Below are 24,910 nucleotides of genomic sequence, written 5' to 3'. Positions count from 1 at the left end.
CACATGGGGCTCCCCTACGCGGGGGACACCCCTGCGTGGCAGGGCACTCCTTGCGCGCATCAGCACTGCGCATGGGCCAGCTCCACATGGGTCAAGGAGGCCCTGGGTTTGAATCGCGGGCCTCCCATGTGGTAGACAGGACGCCCTAACCACTGGGCCAAAGTCCGTTTCCCCAGATATATTTAATTTTGAGAAGGTATCATTTATCTATTTTTTCCTTTTGTTGCTCATACTTTGGGTGTAAGGTTTAAGAAACTACCACCTACCATGAGATCGTAAAGATGTTTTCCTACATTTCTTCTAGGAATCTTATTGTTGTTGCTTTTATATTTAGGTCCTTCATCCACGTTGAGTTAATTTTTATATAAGGTGTAAGATAGGGGTCCTCTTTCTTTCTTTTGGATATGGCGATCCAATTCTCCCAGCACCATTTGTTGAATAGACTGCTCTGGTCCAGCTAGGGAAGGCTTAAAAAGGCTTGTCAAAAATCACTTGATTGTAGGGAAGCAGATGTGGCTGCACCGATAGAGCATCCGCCTACCATATAGGAGGTTCAGGGTTCTATACCCAGGGCATCCTGGTTCATGTGGTGAGCTGGCCCACATGCAGTGCTGCTGCACATGAGGAGTGCCATGACACACAGGGGCGCCCACGCGTAGGGGTGCCCCACGTGCAAGGAGTATACCCCACAAGGAGAGCCACCCCATGTGAAAAAAAAAGGCACAGCCCACCCGAGAGTGGTGCTGCACACACAGAGAGCTGACGCAGCAAGATGACGCAACAAAAAGAGACACAGATTCCTGGTGCTGCCTGATAATACAAGCGGACGCAGGAGAACACACAGCAAATGGACACAGAGAACAGACAACGGGGAAGAAGGGGAGAGAAATAAAATAAATCTTAAAAAAAAAAAATCACTTGACTATAGACGTGAGGATCTATTTCTGAGTTCTCAATTTGGTTCCACTAGTCAATCTGTCTGTCTTCATGCCAGTACCATGCTGTTTATACCACTGTGTGCTTTAAAGTCAGGAAGCAAGAGTCCTCCAACTTCTTTCTTTTTTAAGACATTTTTGGCTATTCACGGCTTCTTACCCTTCCAAACAAATTTGATAATTGGCTTTTCCATTTCTGTAAAAAAGGCTGTTGGATTTTTATTAGGATTGTGTTGAATCTGTAAACCAGTTTGGGTTGAATTGACATCTTAATGACATTTAGTCTTCCAATCCATGAACACGGACTGTACATCCATTTATTTAAGTCTTCTTCAGTTTCTTTTAGCAATGTGTTTCTATTTTCTGAATATACATCCTTTATATCCTTGGTTAAGTTTATTCCTACTTGCTTATTTTAGTCACTATGATAGATGAAATTTTTATTCTGATTTCCTCCTCAGATTGTTCATAAGTAGTATATAGAAACCCTATTCATTTTTGCATATTAACCTTGTATTCTGCCACTATGCTGAACTTGTCCATTAGTTCTAGTAGCTGTATTGTGGTTTCTTCAGAATTTTCTAGATACAGGATATCATCAGCAAATGGGTGCCTTTCATTTCTTCATCTAGCCTAAATGTTCTAGCTAGAACGTCTAGCACAATACTGAATACAGTGATGACAGTGGGCATCCCTGTCTTGCTCCTGATCTCAGCAGGAAAACTTTCAGTCCTTCACTCTTGAGTACAGTGCTAGCTGCGGGATTTTCATATTTGCACTTTACCATATTGAGAAAGCATCCTTTTCCAATCTTTTGGAGTGTTTTTATCAAGAAAGGTTGCTGTGTTTGTCAAATGCCTTTTCTGCATCAATCAAAAAGATCATGTGATTTTTCTTCTTCAATTTACTAATGTGGTTTATTATACTAATTGATTTTCTTGTGTTGAACCACCTTTGCTTAAGAGGCTGGCACTTAATCTTTTTGAGGTTCCCATATAGGTGATGCTTTGTCAGTAAAAAAATTCTGTCCTCAAGACAAGGCAAGGGCTTAGACTGCCACACATGTAAAGTAAGACAGCTGTGAGTGAGTTTTGCCTATGTATATGATTTCTGTTACAAAGCCATGGTTCAAATGAAAGAAGATGCATGATAAAGAAGTTCACTGCTTTTTTGTCATTTAAGAAAGAGTTTGCATCAAAGGACTCACATGTGTAGATAGATATTCAAACTATTGAAAATGCAGTTTCAGTAGAGAAAATAAATATAAAGTGACACACGCAAGTCAAACATTAAAAAGGGGGTGGTGGTAGATGTGGCTCAAGCAATTGGGTGCCTGCCACCTACACGGGAGGTCCTGGGTTCGGTTTCCGGTGCCTCCTAAAGAAGACGAGCAGGCACTGCAATGAGCAGACATCGCAATGCACAAGACACTTCACCGAGCGAAATGTGGCAACCAGAAGGAAGCAGAAATAGCTTGAGTGGTTGGGCACTCGCCTCCCACACGGGAGGTCCTGGGTTCGGTTCCCTTGCCTCCTACAGAAGAGGAGCAGACAATGAGGAGATAGATGAGGGAGCTATTGGGGCAGGGTTGGGGGCCATAAAAATATTTTTTTAATAAAAATAAAAAAGGAGGAATTGAAAAATCTACTTATTAAGCAATCGCTTTCAAACCTTAAAGAAAAATACCTTTAAACAAAAAAAAAAGTTTAGTGGTTCAAAATACAGTGTTAACATATTTACCAAACACATCATAGCTAGCATTAAGTATTTCAAATTCCTGATAAATAAATAACACAAAGAAAAATGAAAATACTGAAGGGCTGCTATTACCATATAATGCTATGAGAAATCAAATTTTCTGAATCGAAGAGAACTGATTATTTTAAGGACTCATGTCAACGGTTCCATCCATTATAAAGATCAGCGATAACTGCATTGTTAACTGTACTGCTCCACAATTCTAAGTATCATTCCTAAAGACTTTCATGAATTTCAAAACCAAAGTGTTCTAAAAAGTTCTAAAGACACATTTCTAAAATCTAGACATCACTGAGAAAATCCTGGGTTTTGTTACAAATGAGTCTTGTTCAAAAGAATAATCTTTCCTCCTTTGACCACTAACATTATTTATGGATATTTTTCATCTTCCTTGCTCATCCTTATGATCAAGTACAAAACTGAAGACTTCCTCAAAAGCATAGATTAATGTAAATTACAGTGCCGTTAGTTCAGAGCCCACAAAGGTAAACAAAAAATTTACCACCAGCCGAGCACACTGTTACTCCAAGGAAGCATCCCCGTGTTCCTAGCAGGCAGGTGTAATCATTGCTTTAAGCTCAGAGAGGCAGCTCCCCATTGTGATCATGTATAACCAACAGTTCATAACATACATCGTATTTCCAAACTAATCAGCTGCATTAGATTCATTGCGCATAACCAAACCACTTCCTGTGATTTGCCATTGCAAAAAATATCTTTCTCCAGCTACGTGCCCGAAGTTTTTACTCAAAATGAGCAATGGCTCCATGCTGGTCCTTCTGGAATTTGGTTGCCAAGCCCTGTTTCCATCATCATTTTGATGCTGCATGATTTCTATCTGCAGCAAGGGATATGGAATAATAATAAAGCTAGAGACCTTAACCTCACTCGGTTCATTCTTGCTGAAACGAGGTCCAATCGGCTTTTTATGAACTCCTCGAGGGTGATGCAGTCTACTACCTCTCTCTCACCTACACACAGTTCCAGTTCCATTTAATACTTAGACCTTCCATGCTCTGGAGTAATCTATTCTTGAATCCAAAGACAGCCCAGCCTACTTTCAACTCAGCTACCATTCAGACCAAAACTCCAGATAAAGAAATATCCATGGAGAATGGAACAGGATTAATCTACCATCCTGCAAAACAAAAAAACTAGCATCTGCCTCAATCCAAATCAGAAAATTTCAATCTGGGGAAAGCATGTTTTGGGAAGAAAGCCAATTCACACTAGGTTAACGAAGGGCAGCAAATATTTAAGGTTTACATGTTTATTTTCTATTTACTAATGTTTTAAGTACTGTGATATGCACATTTTCACCTAATTACATAATGTAACGGTAAACTTAATATTTGGAAAATTAAAAGCTACTCCTGAAAATATGAATTGTATTAAATGTTTAGGAACTCCTCATTATTTTGAATTCTTATTAATGAGAACTAGTTTCAGGCATTGCGAAAAAAGTAAGGAAACACAACTCTGACATCACAGGAGTAACAAAAAATAAAATTGTATAATATTTTAATATTTATACAGCAAAACTATGTCACACAACTTATCACAAACACATTTCTCCTTTAGGTCTGGATGACATTACTAGCCAGCACTATCCTTATTGCTATGATTAGGAAACTATTTCTGTTAATGAAGTAAAAAAATAAACACACATACAAGTTACATACATAAACATACATAAGAATACACATAAGAATATATTCTTATGTGTGTTTCTAAGAATTCTAAGATTTCTACTTAGAATCTAAGTCATTCTCTCTTTAAAATAAAATGAGTCTGACTAAAAAGTCACTATAAAAAGTGGTTGTAATGATTTTGATTTGTCAATACTTTGTCAAAATTGTTACAACCACTTTATAAAACAGGAGAGGGGTTATAAATTCCTAACTCATTCGATATTCATAAAAGGTAGTTTTCTAACACATCACTTAGCCAGAGGATATATATATATATATATTAGTGTTTTGTGATAAATAATGCTGCACTTCAAATTATCCTAGATATATCTGCATTTTCTCATTAACAAGTAGCACTGTCTATAGTAGAGAATAATTAGTATACAAATACAACTGTTTGTACAGAACTAACTTTGATAATTGTTCACATGCATTGTTAGTAGAACATGGAAAAATACAACAATAACGTACTTTAGTAAGTAATGTTCACATACACACGTAATATAGAATACTAATTTATACAGTGTTTAAATATAAAATCCACCCAATTTCCTTTACTTCTTACCTTAGGATAAGTATCAACAGATTTCAAAATTATACCTAAGATCCTGCAAAATCAAGGAAGCATTATTTTGGGTCCTGTGTTCTATTTACAAAGGAAGGCTTTTAAACAGATTAACCATAAATTGTATTTCTAAATTGAACAAAGCTTTTAAAGTTTTTGTTGAATTTTTTTAAGATCCCCCAACTTTCTGAGTTACCGTCATTGTTTTTCACTGTTAACCAACCCTCGTCAGAACATTTCATTCTCCTGGTTTCTACATCTAGATTGTGATTTTCTATGTAATCTAGGTATAGAAATCAACAGATATAGATACAGCTATATCAATAAATAATCACAATCTAGGTGTCAAAGTAATGAATGAAATCCATGCATTAGGCCACACACATACATCCTAATGCATAGAATTTAACCACTTACTTAAAAACCCCACTCCCAGTGGTAGAGGCAGGAGTTTGGATCATGCATGCATGATTTCCTAGTAAGCCCAGCAAACTGTTCAATATATGATATTCCAGCTCCGCTTAGGTTTTTTCCATTTAAACCACTATCACATTTAATTTTCTTGACAATGCTCAGAGGTAGTATTTCACTTTTTTTTTTTTTTAAGATTTTTTATTTATTTCTCTCCCCTTCCCCCCTTCCCCCCCTAGTTGTCTTCTCTCTGCGTCCATATGCTGTGTGTTCTTCTGTGACCACTTCCATCCTTATCAGTGGCACCGGGAATCTGTGTTTCTTTTTGTTGCGTCATCTTGCTGTGTCAGCTCTCCATGTGTGTAGCGCCATTCCTGGGCAGGCTGCACTTTCTTCAGTGCTGGGCGGCTCTCCTTATGGGGCGCACTCCTTGCACGTGAGGCTCCCCTACACAGGGGACACCCCTGCGTGGCAGGGCACTCCTTGCGCGCATCAGCACTGCACATAGGCCAGCTCCACATGGGTCAAGGAGGCCCTGGATTTGAACCACAGACCTCCCATGTGGTAGGCGGACACCCCACCCATTGGGCCAAGTCCGCTTCCCAAGTATTTTAGTTTTCATCAAGCTACATCCTCCTCCACAAAATACACAAAACAATGATATTGAAACTGATGTTTTCTAAGGAAACCTGTCCTCATACTGAAACTGATTGACAAACCTGAAATTATACCACTGCTTAAATGTCACAAGGTCAGAGATATCTAAAATTGCTTCTAGCAGGGAAACAACGCTGTAAAGACATGCTGTTTCTTGCATGAGGTGGGAAAAACAGTGGTTTTCTTTTCCACCAGTATTGCTGTCATAAACAAAATGACCTGAGCATGCTGTGGAGGAACTCTAGCTGAGTTCATCGCCTGTGCCACCAATGAATGACCTCGGGCAACCTACAGAAGCCCACAGCCACATTTTTAAGAGGAAATATTCTACCTGACAGTTTGGGGGATCAAGTTAATAACTTAAAGCAGATTTATAAGAGCTGAACACAATCATTACTACTATTACCACTGGGACTACATGCAATTGGAAGTACTTTAGGTCAGGAAGTTAGAAATGCTCCCCAGAATTTAATTAAACAAATCGGATTTTGGCAGAGAAGTCTAGGTTAACACCCAACTTTTAGAAAACAATACCATAGAATCATGAATGTAAAGTGCTCATAAGTAAACCCTCAAGGACCAAATGCCAACCCTGAGGCTCCTACCCTCAGGTTCCACAATAGTTTTAAACTTTCTTCTTCAAGGGGAAGGACAAAAGGTTTTGCCAACGGAATCAGCAAGAATACTTTCAGGACGTATGCTGAACGTCCTCAGTCATTTCATGACATTACTTTCTCCATTCTCTACATAGAAGGTTTAATTTCTAGAAGGTGTTACTCTGTGTCCTTACTCAGTTTGCATTGTTTCATTCATCTGAACATAAATATCATCACAGTAAAATGATTCAGGATTGAGAAACCGTAACTAACTAAACCTATTATGCTTATAATTTCTACTGGAGGAAATGCATTATCTATTAAATAATTAGAGATTTGGAATATTTCAAGACTTGATTTGTTTCTGATATGTCAATGTTCTCCACTGACATATACAATTACATGGAAATTGTAATTATACATATCTAATTATAAGGAAACAGGGAAACTAGAAGATGAAACTAAAATGGCTCAGAATTTAACAGACCTTGGGGACAAAAATAAGACCTTGGGGACAAAAAATTGGTAATACATATTAATTTCAGCGTATACTTCTTTAATCCACTGATAGATGTTGCTAGAACAAATGTCATTTGCAAAGCAGCCACAATCAATATCACATACTTGAACTGAATTTGAATTATGAAAGGGAAGTAGTTATGAAGCATTCATCTGTAATGGTCAAAGCACAATTCTTCCCTGGGTGGGGAAAGGAATATCATGACTAATTCTCAATGCTTTCAGAACTCAAAAAAAACCATTCTACAAAAGACCACTGGGGGGCACACATCACCCATGGCAGTCATCCAAAAATAAATTTAAAAAGAAAAAAATTCTCATTTTGTTTTTACCTTTTATTTAGTAATTGAAAATTAGCTCTAAAATATTAACATTAAAAAGGTATCTTCCAATTTTAGACAATACTGTGAAAAGATATGCTGCTATGTGTTATTTGAACATATAAATTTGTATATTTGACAAAAAAGCACTCGGTTAAAACCACTTCTTTTCATTTGTGTTTCCATTCAGTAGGTTCAAACTATGTTTTAAGAAAAATAAGTTTAATTCCAAACAATCCTACGGAATAATATTCCTATGAAATTACATAAACACTAATTTACTTTTATTCTGATATTTTGTATATGCATAAAAGCCAGTCCTTTTAATGAGATATTTGGGAAACATGAAGGTCTTCCTTAAAGCCATGTGATTGGTTGTTTTTTATTGCTTTGGTCTGGATGTTTTAGAGTGGGTTTTTTTTGCCTTTTTTTTTAAGGTGGTACTAGGGATTAACCCAGGACCTCATATATGGAATGCAGACACTCAACCACTGAGCTACACCTGCACCCCAATGAGAGTTGTTTTTTTTCTGTTTGTTTGTTTTTAGGAAGTACTGGGGATCGAACCCAGGACCTCATACATGGGAAGCCGACACTCAACCACTTGAGCTACACCCACTCCCCCTTAAAGCCACGTTTAGTAGAAAATTCCATATTAGTAATCACAATCTTTGATATAATAGTAACTTGAAATTCCTGTAACAAACATGAACACAAACAAGTAAATAATACACACCCACAAATAGACTGATGACACAGCAAACACCAGTACGTTTTTGAAGCCTTAAAAGAATGTTCTAATTAGTCAAGAATTTTTTTCAAAAGTACACTGAGGAATAAACACAAAGAATAAAAGTATCTTTCAACTCCAAAGGAAACTGAAAAGGATCAGAAATTTCTGTACCAACCTGCCTTTTGCTGCTCTCTGAAGTGGTTCTTTTGAGGTTCAATGATCTTGAAACCCTCAACGCCCTCACAGAGTCCTTCCGAGTTGTACCAGAAAAAGAGTAATACCTGCTGGCAGGTTTCCTCTTCAGTCTGTCTGCCATCTCAATCCATTAGCAAGGGCAAAATCCAGAGTGACCACGATTCCAGGACTAACCACAAAATAAAAAGATCCCTCAAACCCAGATAGACTGTCTGGTTTTTCTCAGTCCTCTAGAAAGGATGGCAAATTTAAAAATGGGTGGGAATATTAAACAGAACCCATTCCAAATAAGTAACCCTGGATGGGTGCCACAATGCTGCATCTGGCAACGTCTATCTCAGGCTCACCATGGACAGCCAGGCACAGGTTCCACTGCCTCAAATGAAAACAACCGTCTCCAGTAAAACAGGCCAAGAGCAGTTTGTCAAGAGTGAAACAGGGTGTAGCAACACACCTTGCAGTCAGCAGGCTGTGAGTGAATACACAGGTTCAAAGAAGCCTCTTTAACTCACTCCTTGCCGAAGTGGACAGAAAGCTCCAGGACTGGACCAAATCACAACTCCTGCTTCAGGAGCACTCTTTCTTAATGTGACGTTTTAAGATGGCTGAACATTCACTTCCACCAGGAAAGGAGAAAGAAAATGACCAAATATCCAAATACAAGCATTTTGCTCAGAAAAATATAGATCCAAAAATTCACAAGTGTTATGAATTAGGAGCCTGGCCCCCATCCTGGTTTGTCCCTAAGGGGGGGAGGGGTTTTATGCCCCTTCAAAAGGGCACAAAAACAATTTCCCTTGTCTTTATCTCAAGCCTAACTTAACTGATATTGAATGTGAGAAGAGATTGTGAAAAATAAGACATGAGAAAAAGGACAACGAGGCTGCTAATGATTGAATCAATAAACCATTATCAATTCTAAAGTCATGCAAAACTCAAAGCTTTAGAATACACAGCCTAGCCTAATGACTGAAAAGCAGTATGCTCTCAGTACATTCAAGGTAACCTTTTTTAATAGAGCTAATGGCCAAATCCTAAGAGTCCGTTAGCGTTATTTTTAAACCCCCACATCAATTACCAAAGTAACCACATAACTTAAGAAACTACACAACTGAACATTACCCTATATAAGCAATAGAGCCGATGAATAAAACAAACATAGGAAATTCAGAGAAGACACTATTTAACAAGGGATTAGATATACTGCAGGGCTATTCAAAGTGTGGCCCAAGCTGCAATGAAGCAGAGAACTACAGCAGACTTTTGGAAACTTCCATGGCAATTTGGCAGTGATTTTATGCCTGATGACTCTAACAACAGATGGAATAAAGCCACGCAAATCACAAACCAATTTTTCCTAGTAACTCATTTGTGGTGTATTTTATAAAAGTATTTGGCTGCCACAGATTCAAAACAGAAAATGACTACCACTTCACCATGATAGCTTGAGAACAGCAGGGATTTAATGTGTTTACTGAAGAGAGAATACCTCTGCAGAAGACTAGAAAGCAGCTGACTGACTACACTTCTGCGAGAGCCCACGTAAACCAAGACCGGCACTCCCGAATGCCAGTCTGAGTTTGAACCTGATGGTCCTCCTATCTGTCCAGCCTTAATATTCCCACCGGCATATGGAATATTTCTCACTTTAAAAATACTTAAGAGAATGGAAAGACAAGCCACAGACTGGGAGAAAATATTTGCAAAACACATATCTGATAAAGGACTTATACCCAAAGAATGCAAAGAACTCTTAAAACTCAACAATAAGAAAACAAACAACCCAATTACAAAATGGACAAAAGATGTGAACAGACATCTCAACATACACAGGGCAAGTAAGCATATAAAGAAGATGCTGAACATCATACGTCATTACAGAATTGCAAATTAAAGCAATGATACCCCACTATACTCCAATTGGAATGGCTAAAATCCAAAACACCACACCATCAAGTGCTGGTAAGCAGGTGGAAGAAGAGAAACTCTCATCCATTACCAGTGGGGATACAAAATGGTACAATCACTTTGGAAGACAGTCCAGTTGTTTCTTATAAAGCTAAGCGTAGACTTGATCCAGCAATCACACACAAATAAACTGAAAATTTAGGTCCACACAAAACCTGTACACAAATGGTTATAGTAGCTTTATTCATATTTGCCACAACTCAGAAGCAACTAAGATGCCTTCAATAGGTGAATGGATAAACTATTACATCCATACAATGGAGTATTGTCCAGCAATAAAAAGAAATGAGATGTCAAGCCCTAAAAAAGAGGAAAAACATGGAAGAACTTTAAATGCACAATGCTAAGTGAAAGAAGGCAGTGTTCAAAGACTACATAGGGCATAATTCCAACTATATAACATTCTGGAAAAGATAAAACTATAGGATGGCAAAAAGATCAGTGGTTGCCAGGGATTTTGGGGGCAGGGAAAGGGAGGGACAAATAGATGGCACACAGGGCATTTTTAGGTCAGTGAAATGAGTCTGTATGATACTCTCATGGTGGATACATGACAATATTCATTTGTCAAAACCCATAGCACTGTACAACAAAAAGAGTGAGCCCTAAAGCAATGGATGGCTTTAGTATAATATTTTAGTATAAAACATTGATGCTTCAGTTGTAACAAATGTATCACACTAGGGTAAGATGTTAGTAATGGAGAAAGAGGGAGGAGGAGAGGGAGGTATATGGAAACTACTTTCTGCAGAATTTTTTAATACACCTAAAAATGCTCTAAAAATAAAGTATTTTTTTAAATTGCTTTTAAGTTATACTAAAAAAGGAAGAAAAGATGACAGACATGACCAAATTACAGAACATGAAACAAAACTTAAGTCCCTGAAAGACACTTAGTTAAAATTTTCATCATCTTGTTTTACAAATAGCCTGTAAAGTTGAGCAGCCCTATTTACTTCACTGTCCTAAGCTCTGCCTGGAATGGAATCGCTTCTCAGTCACAATGTGTAGCCTCATTTAAAGAAAATGATGCAGTTTCAGAAATGCAACTGCAGCTTTGCTTCTGTATCAAATTCCAGAGAGATCTCTTCGCGGACACGACCTATTACCTCTAGCAAAAAAATCCCAAGATCAAAAGGTCATCACTTGACTGTTCCCTTAAAAAGAAGTGTCTCATCAATCTTTTATAAGAAAAGAAGTAATATACTAAATGTGCAATACAAGAAAGTTCAGAGTTTAGAAGTAGGGGCTACAGATTCTATAAATCCCTCATCCTAAGAGTATTTCCCCTTTCCTACTCTTTGCCTCAATTATATTAAATAACCTCTTTCCTGAGTGGCAGTCAAGTGCTTGCCATCTAAACTCAAATGGTTAAAGCAGTTATAAATTGCTAGTGGCTTTCTGAATGTGAATTTCTGTTCAATTTCCATACATTAGAAATAATATTACCATTGCCTCCTCTCTGGGGAATAATCTTCCTTCATTGTCTTTGTATTTCAAATATAGTTGTTTTTCACAAAATCTAAATTCTGTTACTCTGAATTCAACTGTTTTGAGGCAGGAAAATTTAAGGACTTCCATTTCCATGTTATAATATATTTCCTAATTAGAATTTACTAGTATTTCCCAAGATGGTCAAGGGCTGGTATTAAGTCCAGGGTGTACACCATTGGAGGAACCAATAACGGTTATTAGCTTAGAATGGTTGTGAATTTTTACCGCTTGGAAATGCTATCACTTGTTATGTGCCTTTAAATGCCAGTTACTTTATATGTGGTGACTCCCAAATTTTTATCTCCAACTCTAACCTCTCCCTTGAGTTCCAAACTTACATAGCCAATGACCTACTTAACATCTAGTGGGCGGATCATCTAAATGTCCCAACAGAAGACCTGACAGCTCCAAACCCTGTAAACACTCCTTAAGTCTTCCACAAGCCAAAAAATGAAATCTCTCTATTCCCCACATCCAGTTCCTTTAGTCAAAGTCTTAAAAGTCATCTTTAGTTCATTCTTTGCCCCATTCCCTGCAGCCTGAAATCCTGAGAATGCTAACTACAAAACACATCTCAACTCCATTTTTTCCCAACTCCATTTTAGTCTTAGCCATCATCATCTCTTCACTGGATGACATCCTCTACTGATCTTTTTTCCCTCTCTTGCTAGCAACAATGAATTCTTCCCAAAGCAACCAAGGTAATCATCTAAAAATACAAATTTTTTAAAAAACCACTATAACCAACACTCAGTAGCAATGCTCCATCAATTGTAACAAGTGAAGGCTGTTAATGTGGGAAAGTGTGGGAGGGTTAGGAAGTAGGGCATATGGGAATCCCCTATATTTTTTATATAACATTTACATAATCTAAAATATTTTTTTAAATGTTTAAATTTTTTTTAAAAACAATGATTGAAGTGATGAACATGCAACTGTGTGATTATACAAAATACCATTGATTGCGCATTTTGGATGAAGTGCATGCTTTATTAATATGTATCAATAAAATTGATTTGTAGGGAAGCGGACTTGGCCCAGCGGATAGGGCATCCGTCTACCACATGGGAGGTCCGCGGTTCAAACCCCGGGCCTCCTTGACCCGTGTGGAGCTGGCCCATGCGCAGTGCTGATGCGCGCAAGGAGTGCCCTGCCATGCAGGGGTGTCCCCCGTGTAGGGGAGCCCCACGCACAAGGAGTGAGCCCCGTAAGGAGAGCGGCCCAGCGCGAAAGAAAGTGCAGCCTGCCCAGGAATGGCGCCGCACACATGGAGAGCTGACACAGCAAGATAACGCAACAAAAAGAAACACAGATTCCCGTGCCGCTGACAACAACAGGAGCGGACAAAGACAACGTAGCAAACAGACGCAGAGAACAGACAACCGGGGGGTAGGGGAAAGGAGAGAGAAATAAATAAATCTTTTTAAAAAAATTGATTTGTAAAAAATAATAGATTAGTTCACTCCACAGTTGGACAGTTCAATGACTATTCATGGCACTGAGTATCAAATCTCAAAGTTCACCTTCACAAGTAATGACACAAGAAAATACAGAAATCTGGCAAAATAAAATAAGGCTTTTAAGCATTTCTACCAACCAAACCAGCTCCTTTTCCAAGCCCAACAAGTAATTAAAATGTTTGTTATCTGGGGCCAGACAAAAGATTTGTAAGTTTGGGAAGCATATTTGGTCTCTCTTCTTTAAATGAAGACATTGTTATTTATTTGCAGGGTTGGCACAACTGTGTGACCATATCCTAGTACAGTATGAATTTTTAAATATGAAGATATATTAATTGACTTACTCTGGAATTACAGGAGGATAAAAGGGTAGAGGCTTTCTCTGTTTTCCTCTTCTTTTTCCATAAAATCCAGGAGAAAAAAATCTACACCATTTCTATACTTTCATGGATGAAGGTACAAATGATGAATCCATGAATGGCATGTCCTTGTTTAACATTGAAAATTACTTCTCCAAAACTATTTAGAAAATATTAAGGGAAAAAAACAATAGTCATCAACCTTCCTCTTCCTCTTCCTCCATTTTTGTGGGGTTTTTTTTTGGAGGGGGGGGTTTGTTTGTCTCTTTGTTTTAATAGTACAGCTTTTTGCCTGCTCCCGACTAAAATTACAAAATTGAGATCTTAGCTTATTTTTGTCTCTTAAGAATATACATAGTCATAATACACTGGCAATTCTGAAACTTTAAGGATGCAGAAAATAATGTATTTCTTCCAACAGCTATTACTCAGCACATATTATATATCAATGACTAAATAGCTCTCTTTAAATTGGTAAATATGAGGAGTGGGTATAGCCCTGTGATTGACGACTTGCTTCCCATGTACAAGGTCCCAGGTTTAATCCCTGGTATCTCCCCCCACCACCAAAAAAAACCTTAATACATAAAAATTAACAAAAATTATTATTGGTGGAAACTCATTTCATAAGACAAATATCTAACATAGCCTAGTTTGTTTTATTCTTTTTAATTTCTTAGAAACTGATACTAAAAGAATGGTCAGGGAAGTGGACTTGGCCCAGTGGTCAGGGCGTCCGTCTACCACATGGGAGGTCCAAGGTTCAAGCCCCGGGCCTCCTTGACCCGTGTGCAGCTGGCCCACGCGCAGTGCTGATGCGCGCAAGGAGTGCCGTGCCACGCAGGGGTGTCCCCCGCGTGGGGGAGCCCCACGTGCAAGGAGCGCACCCCCTAAGGAAAGCGCGAAAGAAAATGCAGCCTGCCCAAGAATGATGCCACACACACGGAGAGCTGACACAGCAAGATAACACTACAACAAAGAAAACAGATTCCGGGTGCTGATAAGGAATAGAAGCGGTCAAAGAAGAACACACAGCAAACGGACACAGAGAGCAGACAACGCGGGGGAGAGGGGGGGTAGAAATAAATAAAAAATAAATCTTTAAAAAAAAAAAAAAGAATTGTCAGCCTAATCTGGTGATGGTGACTGAAAATAGTGACAGCAATTAACACTTACTGGGGTGAACACTTACTGGGGTGGGATGGGGTGTGCTTTATATGGGAACCTCTTTTTTTTTTTAATGTAACATTCTATGTGATCTGTTAACTTGAATAAAAATTTTTTAAAAACACTTACTGGAGACTTATTTTGGCCAAGCACAAGAACTCTCAGGTTTACATTTCAATGAAAAACCACCTTAGAAGGTAGGCATTGTCATTTTGCCCCATTGACGAGCGGGCAAACTGAAGTCAGAGAGGTTAAGTCACTCGCCCAATCTCATAAAACGTAAAAGTGGGGAAGCAAGTGTTCAGCCCAGGCAGTGGGCCCTGACCCCGCTGCACGAGAGCCCCCAGCTTATGAAGTACCACCAAAGCCAAGTGCAGCACCTCCAGGAAGGAGCCGAGCCAGAGGTTCCTCCCATGACTCAACAAGGGACAGACTGCCGCTCACTGCTCTTCCTGACTCACTCCAGTGGTGGGCCAGCAAAGTTCTGGCTGCTTCCCCCAGGAAGGCTGAGGAACAGACTCTCGGGCCGCATCAGCGCTCCTACTGCGTACATGAGGGTTCCCACTCCCCCAGCCCAGGGCAGCCAGACCCCACCGAGGCCCTTCCACCGACATCCCACCGCCGCCTCTGCCAGACTGTCCCCGCTCTCCCAACGCCCCACCACGAGCCTGAGGAACCGCGGGGAAGCCAGAACCCACAAACTCTTTCAGTGTTGGGAATGCATCGCCTTGAATTCATTAATTAGCCATTTAGTGTTCGACTTGGCATTTAATCTCAATGTTGCCCTGTTTTAAAGCTCTAGTTAAAATGAAGCCATTTAGTAGGCAATTAATCAAGGCATCTAGTTAATGAAGTCTGCTTACACAGATGATTCCAATTCCAGGTTCTATGAAACTCTGAAATAATTACCGGCCTATTCCGATTCATACTACAGTTTTAAAAAGATGATTCTAGTCAAAGCAACATTTTAGAACTGATTGATATTTTCTTTACATCAGAATTAGGCAGACGTAGAATTATGGGCAAATAGGTAGAAAATTTAAAAATTAAAAATTAAAAAATCCCCAGTTAATCGCACACTCTACCCTCAAAGGGCACTGACACTCTTCTATCCCTTCAGAATTTTTTCAAAGAATTTTTTCTGCTAAAATTACATCAAATGTCACTGGTCGTTTTGACCTGAATTTTAACTAATTTTTACCTGAATCACAAATTTACCTGCACTTAGCCCCAAATATCCAGCTGCCTAACTGACATCTCCAGGGCACCTCAAACTCGAAGGCAGGACTGAACTTCCGGTCCCCACCCATCCCACAATGCCTTGGTGAATGCTGCCCCCCCAGATTTACATACTGAAGAGCTCACACACGGACCTTCTCCCTGCCTTCTCCGCCCTGGCCTGACTGCATCGGTCTCGCTCTTCCCACCACAGAACCTGCTGAGCAGCCTCTCTGCGGCCACTCCCTCCCCCCCCCCCCCCCATTATTCTTCACCGGGCAATCCCCTCCCCTTCCTTGACCTCACCTTTCTGTCCTTCAGGTTTCAGCTTGATGGTCTCCCCCACCCCCACCCCCACGGCAAATCTTGCTTCACCGAGTGTCAGGGTTCTAGGTAACATCTCCCATAGAACCTTTCCTGTTCCATAGAATGGCTTTCTGTCGGTATTTATACATCTAACTTGTGTGATCATGAGACACGATTTGACTCTCACACTAGATCGCCAGGCCCAAGAGGGCAGAGACCATGCCCTACTTTTGTGCAATATTGTATACTAGTGCTGTGCCTGGAACAGACGGTGCCCGATTGTTACATTAGCTAAAATATTAGTTTTATTATCTGTCAAAGGAGAAATGATTACATGTTTGTCTTTTAAATTACATATTTTCGGAAGTGGATGTGGCCCAATGGATAGGGCATCCGCCTACCACATGGGAGGCCCGCGGTTCAAACCCCAGGGCCTCCTTGACCCACGTGGAGCTGGCCCATGTGCAGTGCTAATGCGTGCAAGGAGTGCCGTGCCACTCAGGGGTTTCCCCCGCGTAGGGGAGCCCCATGCGCAAGGAGTGCGCCCCATAAGGAGAGCCGCCCAGCACGAAAGAAAGTGCAGCCTGCCCAGGAATGGTGCCGCTCACACCGAGAGCTGACACAGCAAGATGACGCAACAAAAAAGAAGAAACAGATTCCCGGGGACGCTGACAAGAACATAAGCAGACACAGAAGAACACACAGCGAATGGACAGAGAGAGCAGACAACAACTGGGGGGGTGGGCAGGGGGGGTTGAGAAATAAATAAAAAATAAATAAATCTTTAGAAAATAAATAAATAATTATATTTACCCTGGTTTGGAAAAAAAAAATCTCTTCCTAATCTAGGGACTTAGCTTTGGTTCAACATCGAGGACGGATTTTAAATCATTGGTTCCATTTCATCACAATCTGGAATGGCCATCAGACGACAGTGGAGTATGTATGTACACGTACCTATTATTATTCCTTTGATTTGGGCAACGGAAAACTATTTCACAAGTACTCTGTGTAATTTTTTTTTGGTGGGGTTGGCACCAGAAAGAATTACTTCTTTACGATGTCTATTCCCTGAGATTGAAAGACGACAACAGCCTGCATTAAAAGCATCCTTCTCTGGGCTGCATCCATTTCACTTAAAGCAGAAGCAAGGAATATAGATTCTGTGACTCACCAACTGGCGAGCCAAAACAATAAACAAGAAACACAACATTAACCTGGCCAGCATGGAACACATCCTGGGTGAACATCGTAATTCATTAGAACGTGTAGAAATGAAGCCAGAATTTGCCCAGAGCAAAATAGTCCCTGTAAATTCTGGCTTCTAAAGCATTCTAAAAGGTTCTACAACATAATACACGTGGCTTCTACAATCACTTTAAGTTGGAAAAAAGTACAGGATGCCACATCCTAACAGGGAATTTACGCACATATCTCTAGGAGCTCCATTCAACAAGATGTCCTTTTTATCTGTAAAACAATTAACTCATTAGTTTCACATGTATAGTAACTAAAACAGTCTACTTAATTGAAATGAACTCATGGTAGTCATTTCAATTATCACTGCTTTTCATTAAAGCATAATTTGCTTGAATTCCATACGTGTGACCTACAATTGTTGCCCGTTTAATATCAGAGATCTTACCTCAATTTTTTTGTTTTTACAGCCTGACAGTTCTCAGAAGGCACACTACCTAATGTTAGTAAATAAGTATCCTTGACATTAGTCCACAAAACGGGTCCTAATCCATTAATTTTCCAACAGTTCTTTTCTGTCTTTTCACAACATTTTTAAGATCTTGTTTATTTCAGAGTTAAATAAAATAGGAGAACTTTGAAAATTCTACCAGGGAAGCAGATATGATAGAGCATCTGCCTACCATATAGAAGGTCCAGGGTTCGATACCCAGGGCCTCCTGGCCCGTGCGGAGCTGGCCCGCGGCACAGTGCTGCCACATGCAAGGAGTGCCCTGCCACACAGGGGTTCCCCCCACATAGGGGTGCCCCATGCGCAAGGAGTGCGCCCCACAAGGAGAGCTGCCCCTCGCAAAAAAAGTGCAGCACTCCCAGGAGTGGTACCACACACACGGAGAGCTGAAACAACAAGATGACACAACAAAAAGAGACACAGATTCCCGGTGTCACCTGACTAGAATGCAAGCGGACACAGAAGAACACACAGAGAATGGACACAGAGAGCAGACCAAGGGGGGAGGAATAAATAAAATAAATCTTTAAAAAAAAATTCTACCAGACACCTCATTATGAAACATCAGTCCATAGTTTGTAGGAAAGCCCTTAAAACAATAAAGCTGCATCATATTCAGGATATGGACCTATGGACCACATTCTCAACAAGAAATTAGCTTTTTTAAAAAATGGATGGAAAAGAAAGCACAGGAACTCCTCAACCCACTCCTACTCCCAGGGTGTGGACATCCAAAAAATAAAACTATCACATACTGCAACACTCCATACCTCCTCATCTGTTATATTTCTTGACAAAGGAATTTAAATCTCAAAATTTTCTCCTATCAGGCACATACATGGCCATGCATGAAATAGGGAGAGAATAAAAACCTTTAAAGAAATTAAAATTAGATTTCTGTCAATAATAAACTGTTAACTCTCATCTAAATTTAAGTAACAATCCATTCCTTAACAGAACAGGGTTTATTAATGCTTTAAAAATTCCATTTTGAGGGAAGCAGATGTGGCTTAAATGATCGGGCTTCCAGCTAGCACATGGGAGGTCCCAGGTTCGGTTCCCGGGGCCTCCTGGTGAAGGCAAGCTGACACAACAAGATGACTCAACAAAGAGACACAGAAGAAAGACAACGAGAGACACAACAAACCAGGGAGCTGAGTGGCTCAAGCGATTAAGCACCTCTCTCACACATCGGAGGTCCCCGGATTGGTTCCCAGTGCCTCCTAAAGAGAAGACGAGCAGACAATGAGCACAAAACAACTGGGGGAGGGTGGTGGGGTGGTGGTAATAAATAAATCTTTTTTAAAAATTTCCACTTTGATGTCACCAAATAAGCTCATTTGAACAATTCTTATTCCAGATACAAAAATGTGTTCTGCATTCTGATCTACAAACTGTACAGACTGACTACCCACAACAAAGAAATCACAAAGTGCTTATCTCCACATAACTGCTAGAATCTTAACAATTTTTCAAATACACACACATACATACAGATATTTTCCACAAATAAAGAAGGATATAACTGTACCATCACTTTGCTGGACATTATGTTTTTATGATATCATCCCCCAAAAAGTAAAGATTTAGACATTAATTTAAAAAAATTTTTTAACTCAAAGAAGAAAATTGCGAACTTTAAAATTAAAGCATGTTTCTTACCTGAAAGCTCTGCCACAGATATACTTCAACAGCAAAATTCATTACAGCACATTTCAAAAATAGTAAAATAAAACATCTGATGGGGCAGTAATTTTATTAACATAAGAGGCACAAAAACAGCATCAGTCTATAGATTTAGAAGCTAATAGGGAGAAATGATAAAAATCTGTGATACATGTCTTTGTTGTAGCTTTTCCCCAACACATAGAGGTTGCTGCTTGCCCACAGTCCTAATAAATTTTAAAAAGTTATTTTTCCTAAGGTTCTTCTAAGGAAACTTGACCAACTGCCCCCAGGAGAACCAGAGTTTCTTTGATAAACAGTCCAACCAGCAGCAGTCGAATTTCCACAACAATCCTTCACCTAATTTCTGGACCCCAGTCTAAACATACAAACTCTGAAAAATGAATTTAAAGAGCATTTCCTTCAACCCTTTCTCCACACAGGGTCGGAAACAAATAGTGTAAGACACTTTACAAGTTCACCATTAAAATAGGACATGCATGTATCATTCTTAGGTCATAACAAAATTACATCAAGGTATGACAAAGGAAATGCTCATACCATATCTTAAGTCACTTTCAACACCACATACATAAAAAGATAAAGAATTGACTAAGAGAAAAAATGCACAAAAGTGTACTCGAAGTACTTGTTGAGTTGTGAGAGCTTTGGTGTCGCCCTTTAAACTCAGTATCAGATGACTGGTATGCAACAGGAAGTGATTCCCGAATACTTTTATTCTGGGATAATATTTTTGCAAATGTCTAAACTACTATAGTACACAGAGGAAATGAAAGCAGTGACCCATTTATGAAACCTGAGTGAAGGCTCATGAAAATAATGAGGACCAAAACAAGGAACAAATCCAGATAAATTAAACTAGAGCTCGGCACTGAGGAAAGTTCACATAGACCGACTCATTGCCACAGCTCTCATGACGCCGGTGACAACATGTAGACCATCTGAGTTTTCCATAATTAAACAAAATGTCAACTGGGAAAATTGAGAATTAAATACTAAACGTAAATAAGACCTCACGATAGGGTGCGTAGCTAATTCTCTGTTTCCTTATTAGAAAGCAGCAATGTAGGGAAGGGACAAACAAAGTAGAAACAGAATATTCTTTATCTTGGAAAATCAAACTTACTCCAAAAAACCCAAGACAACCCACGCCAGGACCATTGTGAACAAATTTGCATAAATTCAGGATATTAGAGTTGTATAGACACCAGTACTAAAAGACGACTTTCTCAGTGCCATATGTTGAGCTTCAATAATTAAAGGATAAATGTGCAAAAGCATGGCTCATTACTTAACTTCAGTTTGCTTTTGCCATCATTTGAAATACTACCTCAATCCTAATTTCCCACACACACAAAAAAAAGAATTTTTCACAATTTCAAAACTCATGACCGGTACAAAATAAAAGTCTGAGAGAACTTTCCCCATTACAGAAACTGAAGTCAGGGCTTTTAAAGCCATGGATTTCCAAGGTTTCTAAATCTAAATACCACCTGGAGGAGATTTTCAAACATAGGTGTCCTGGCCCCACCTAGGTGTAGGTTTGCATTTTAAATATGCATGTAGGGGATTTTCACAAAACAGGACATTTTTTAGAGGAATTTCTGTTGTTGTGCAGGTAATCTGTACTGCTCTGTTAAACCTAAAAGCAAAACAGGTGTCAAGAGCCTTACTCAGAGTCACGGCCAAAAATAGTTGAAAACACTCCAGGATGATTAAATCAGAATCGAATTTCAGAGCCATGGAAAAGAGCCATACAACTCTATCACATAATGGCTCAGTGTGAATAATGCATCGGACAGCACCATTGAATCTGGGTGTTGCTATTCTGGATTATTAACTATATATATATTTGCAGTTAAAACCTTAAAATGGGCTGGGGAGCAGATGTAGCTCAGTGGTTGAGCACCTGCTTCCCATGTATGAGGTCCCAGGTTCAATCCCCAGTACCTCCTAAAAATAAATAAATAAATAAGCAAGCAAGCAAAATGGGAACTTTAGAAAGTTCATTCAAGATAATGTAACTTGGGAAGCGGATGTGGTTCAACTGACAGAGCATCCACCTACCATATGGGAGGCCCAGGGTTCAAACCCAGGGCCTCCTGACCCACGTGGTAAGCTGGTCCACGCGCAGTGCTGATGTGCACAAGGAGTGCCAAGCCATGCAGGGGTGCCCCCATGTAGGGGAGCCCCATGCGCAAGGAGTGTGCCCTACAAGGAGAGCCGCCCCAAGTGAAGAAAGTGCAGTCTGCCCAGGAGTGGCGCCACACACATGGAGAGCTGACACAACAAGATGATGCAACAACAAAAAAAGACAGATTCCCGATGCCGCAGACAGAATGCAAGCAGACACAGAAGAACACACAGCAAATGGACACAGAGAGCAGGCTAGGGGGGAAGGGGGGAGGCAAATAAATAAAAAATCTTTAAAAGATTATGGTAAATGTAAATGTATCATTGTCAACTTCTCTCAAGAATATAATATCTAAAACACAGTTTGTTAGGTATCCTATGATTTCAATACGCATCTATTTTAGAAGATTATACATATTTGCCTTGGTTTTTATGTGTGATGTAATAATTTTAAAAAGTGTATTTCCATTTCAGTAACAAATTACCCCAAAGATCTCAACAATAAAATCAACCTCTTTAACTTAACTGATCTTTAGAGAATAAAAAATCCAACAACTGCAGAGCACATATTATTTTCAAGCACACATGGAATGTTCACCATAAAGGTCATAAGCTGGGCTATAAAATAAGTCTCAGTAAACTTCAAAAGATTTTTTTTTTTTTAATCACATTGCTCAGCATCTACATCTCAATATTCTACCTCCTCAAATAATACTCCCTCTCAATGGTATATATGCCTTCAGGGGGTGCAGGGATCAAGGATGAAAAACAGCAAGCTGAATCCATCCTCCAGGAAGGCATCACTATGTCATGCTAACCTTAAGTAAGCCCATTTAGTGCAGTGTCCTAAGGAGCCTTTCGACTACACCCAGCCCCATAAATCCTACCCAACTTCCACAACAGGTTATTCCACGACAGACACGAGAGCCAGGCAGATCCCAGAGGCCATCTTATAACCCAGATTCTAAAGTCCCTCTACTGAAAGACGGACACAAGCCAAGGGCAAAGCAGGATGCTCCCAATAAGAAGAAATCCAAAGTCTGTACACGACTAAAAAGGAAACAGAAGGGGCAGATGTGGCTCAAGGGGTTGAGAGCCTTCTTCTTCCTTGGGAGTTTCCAGGGCCTCCTAAAAATAAAAATAAAAAAAAAAACTACAGGCAAACAAATGAAAAAACCAACTCAGGGAAGCTGGGTGGCTCAGAGGTTGAGCATCAGTTTCCCACATATGAGATCTAGGGTTCAATCCCCAGCCCCAGCCCCAGCCCCAGTCCCTCAAAAAAAAAAAAAAGGAAGCACTCATCAACACTCCTCAGAGCACAGAAAACGCCCACTGACTAAGGTGTGCAGTTTATACCAAATCAGTACAGTAGAATACAAAAATTGACAAAAACCCAATTTCTATGCAGCTGTGTTGGCACAGCAATGGTTGATGGACAGGCATATATTTATGATCAACTCAAAGGAAGAAGAGCAGGTTATTATTCGAGCTTCTTTATTAAAAGAAAAAAGGATGTGAAAATATCTGAATGAAAAGAAAAGGGGGGCGGGTTTCAGGTCACAATGCACAGCTCACCAAAATGACAGCAGTGGTCTTTTGGGACAACAATGCAATTAGCAGGCGATTATTTTCTTCTTTAAATGTTCCGTGTTTTCCAATGTTGCTTTATAAGCTGTATTATTTTTATAGAAGGGAAAAACAACAAAAGCATCTGCACTTCAATTAAGGAAGAGGGAGAAAAGAGGAAAACATTGAAAGATCAATACAACATTATGTGGAGCCGGTGTAGCTCAGTGGTTGAGCACCTGTTTCGCATATATGAGGTCCCGGGTTCAATCGCCAGTACTCCCCTCCAAAAATACATACAACATTATTTCATCGCCCTATAATATTAGGGCTGGGAAATACATTTAATTGTTCCATTTCTGTAGTCTCTCCAATCTATGGAGCTGAACCATGCAATAAATTCACTGTATCTAAGTCTCTAGATTGTACCCTTCATGTGGATTTCAGGAAAAGGATCTAGGAGTCACCCTATCCCTAGCTCACTAAAAAGCCCGAAAATGGTACCAAGAGAAGTAGCAGTAAATCACACACTGTTCTGTATTTTTTCTGACAATGTGCCACTGACCCACAGAAGATAAATGGGACAAATTTCACCGTGGCAGGTGCTGGTGAATCAAGTATCTCTGAATTTATACACTATTTGGTATCTGGACATGCTCCTTTTCAATGAGATTTCAAGAAAACACAAGTGTCACCGATGAGCCAGGCAGGACGCTAACTGTCAGGAATGCACGAGTGACCATCCACAACAGCTGCTCTCCTGGCTCACGGGTGAGATGAGCACTGGGAGGACGAGGCGGAGGACCAGAGGTTGCAGACCCCTCACAAGGACGCCGGGAGCCCAGAACTATCACCTCCTCCAGCCCCACTCTGGTTTCCATGCTGTGATCTGTGACGTTTTAGACGTTGATCCCTCAATGCGGCAAGGAGGATACAAGTCTGTAGGTGGCCGTGAGCCCTCGGGCAATTTCTTTACAAGTCAGATGCAAATGACTGTGGCCAAAGGGCTCTCACTATGCCTGATCAAGCCTGGTCATTTCATTACCATAAAGAACTTGCTGACGACCCTACGCAGAGCCACAGCAGAGCCACAGCATCCCGCAGAGCCACAGCATCCCGTCACAGATGCTCAAATGGTTGAGAATCCTCCCATCTACCTCCCTGCCTCCTCCCCTCCCTTCAGAGGGCAGACCGAAGGGGTGGGTCCAAGCTAAGGCTCAAGGGCCTGGGAACTGCCATGTCAACTGAGCCAAACATCAGACGACACTGAGAATGGTGCCTCGGTGTGAACACACACTGCGAGCAACAATGGAGAAAATGATGGTTTTCTGTGATCCAAGAAAACCTCCAGAGAGATCGTCTTTACTTGTTTGTTAACGTGGAGGCAGGGGAGACCCGCCATACAGGCCCAGCTGTTGGAACAGACCATCTGGGCGAGCGCCAGGGTGGGCGCGCAGGGCCCTTT

The 24,910-nt window shown here is 40.2% G+C and overlaps 1 protein-coding gene across 10 annotated transcripts in view; it reads right to left on the bottom strand.

Annotated features, from left to right (window-relative positions):
* Nucleotides 1-24,910, bottom strand: part of PARD3 (par-3 family cell polarity regulator) — a 669,864-nt gene that overhangs the window by 540,895 nt on the left and 104,059 nt on the right. The gene's annotated exons all lie outside the window — the stretch shown is intronic.

This window comes from Dasypus novemcinctus, chromosome 5 (genome assembly GCF_030445035.2).
Source record: "Dasypus novemcinctus isolate mDasNov1 chromosome 5, mDasNov1.1.hap2, whole genome shotgun sequence".
NCBI classification, from domain to species: domain Eukaryota; kingdom Metazoa; phylum Chordata; class Mammalia; order Cingulata; family Dasypodidae; genus Dasypus; species Dasypus novemcinctus.
Note: the sequence above shows the minus strand (reverse complement) of the source record. Positions and strands in the feature narration are given on the sequence as shown.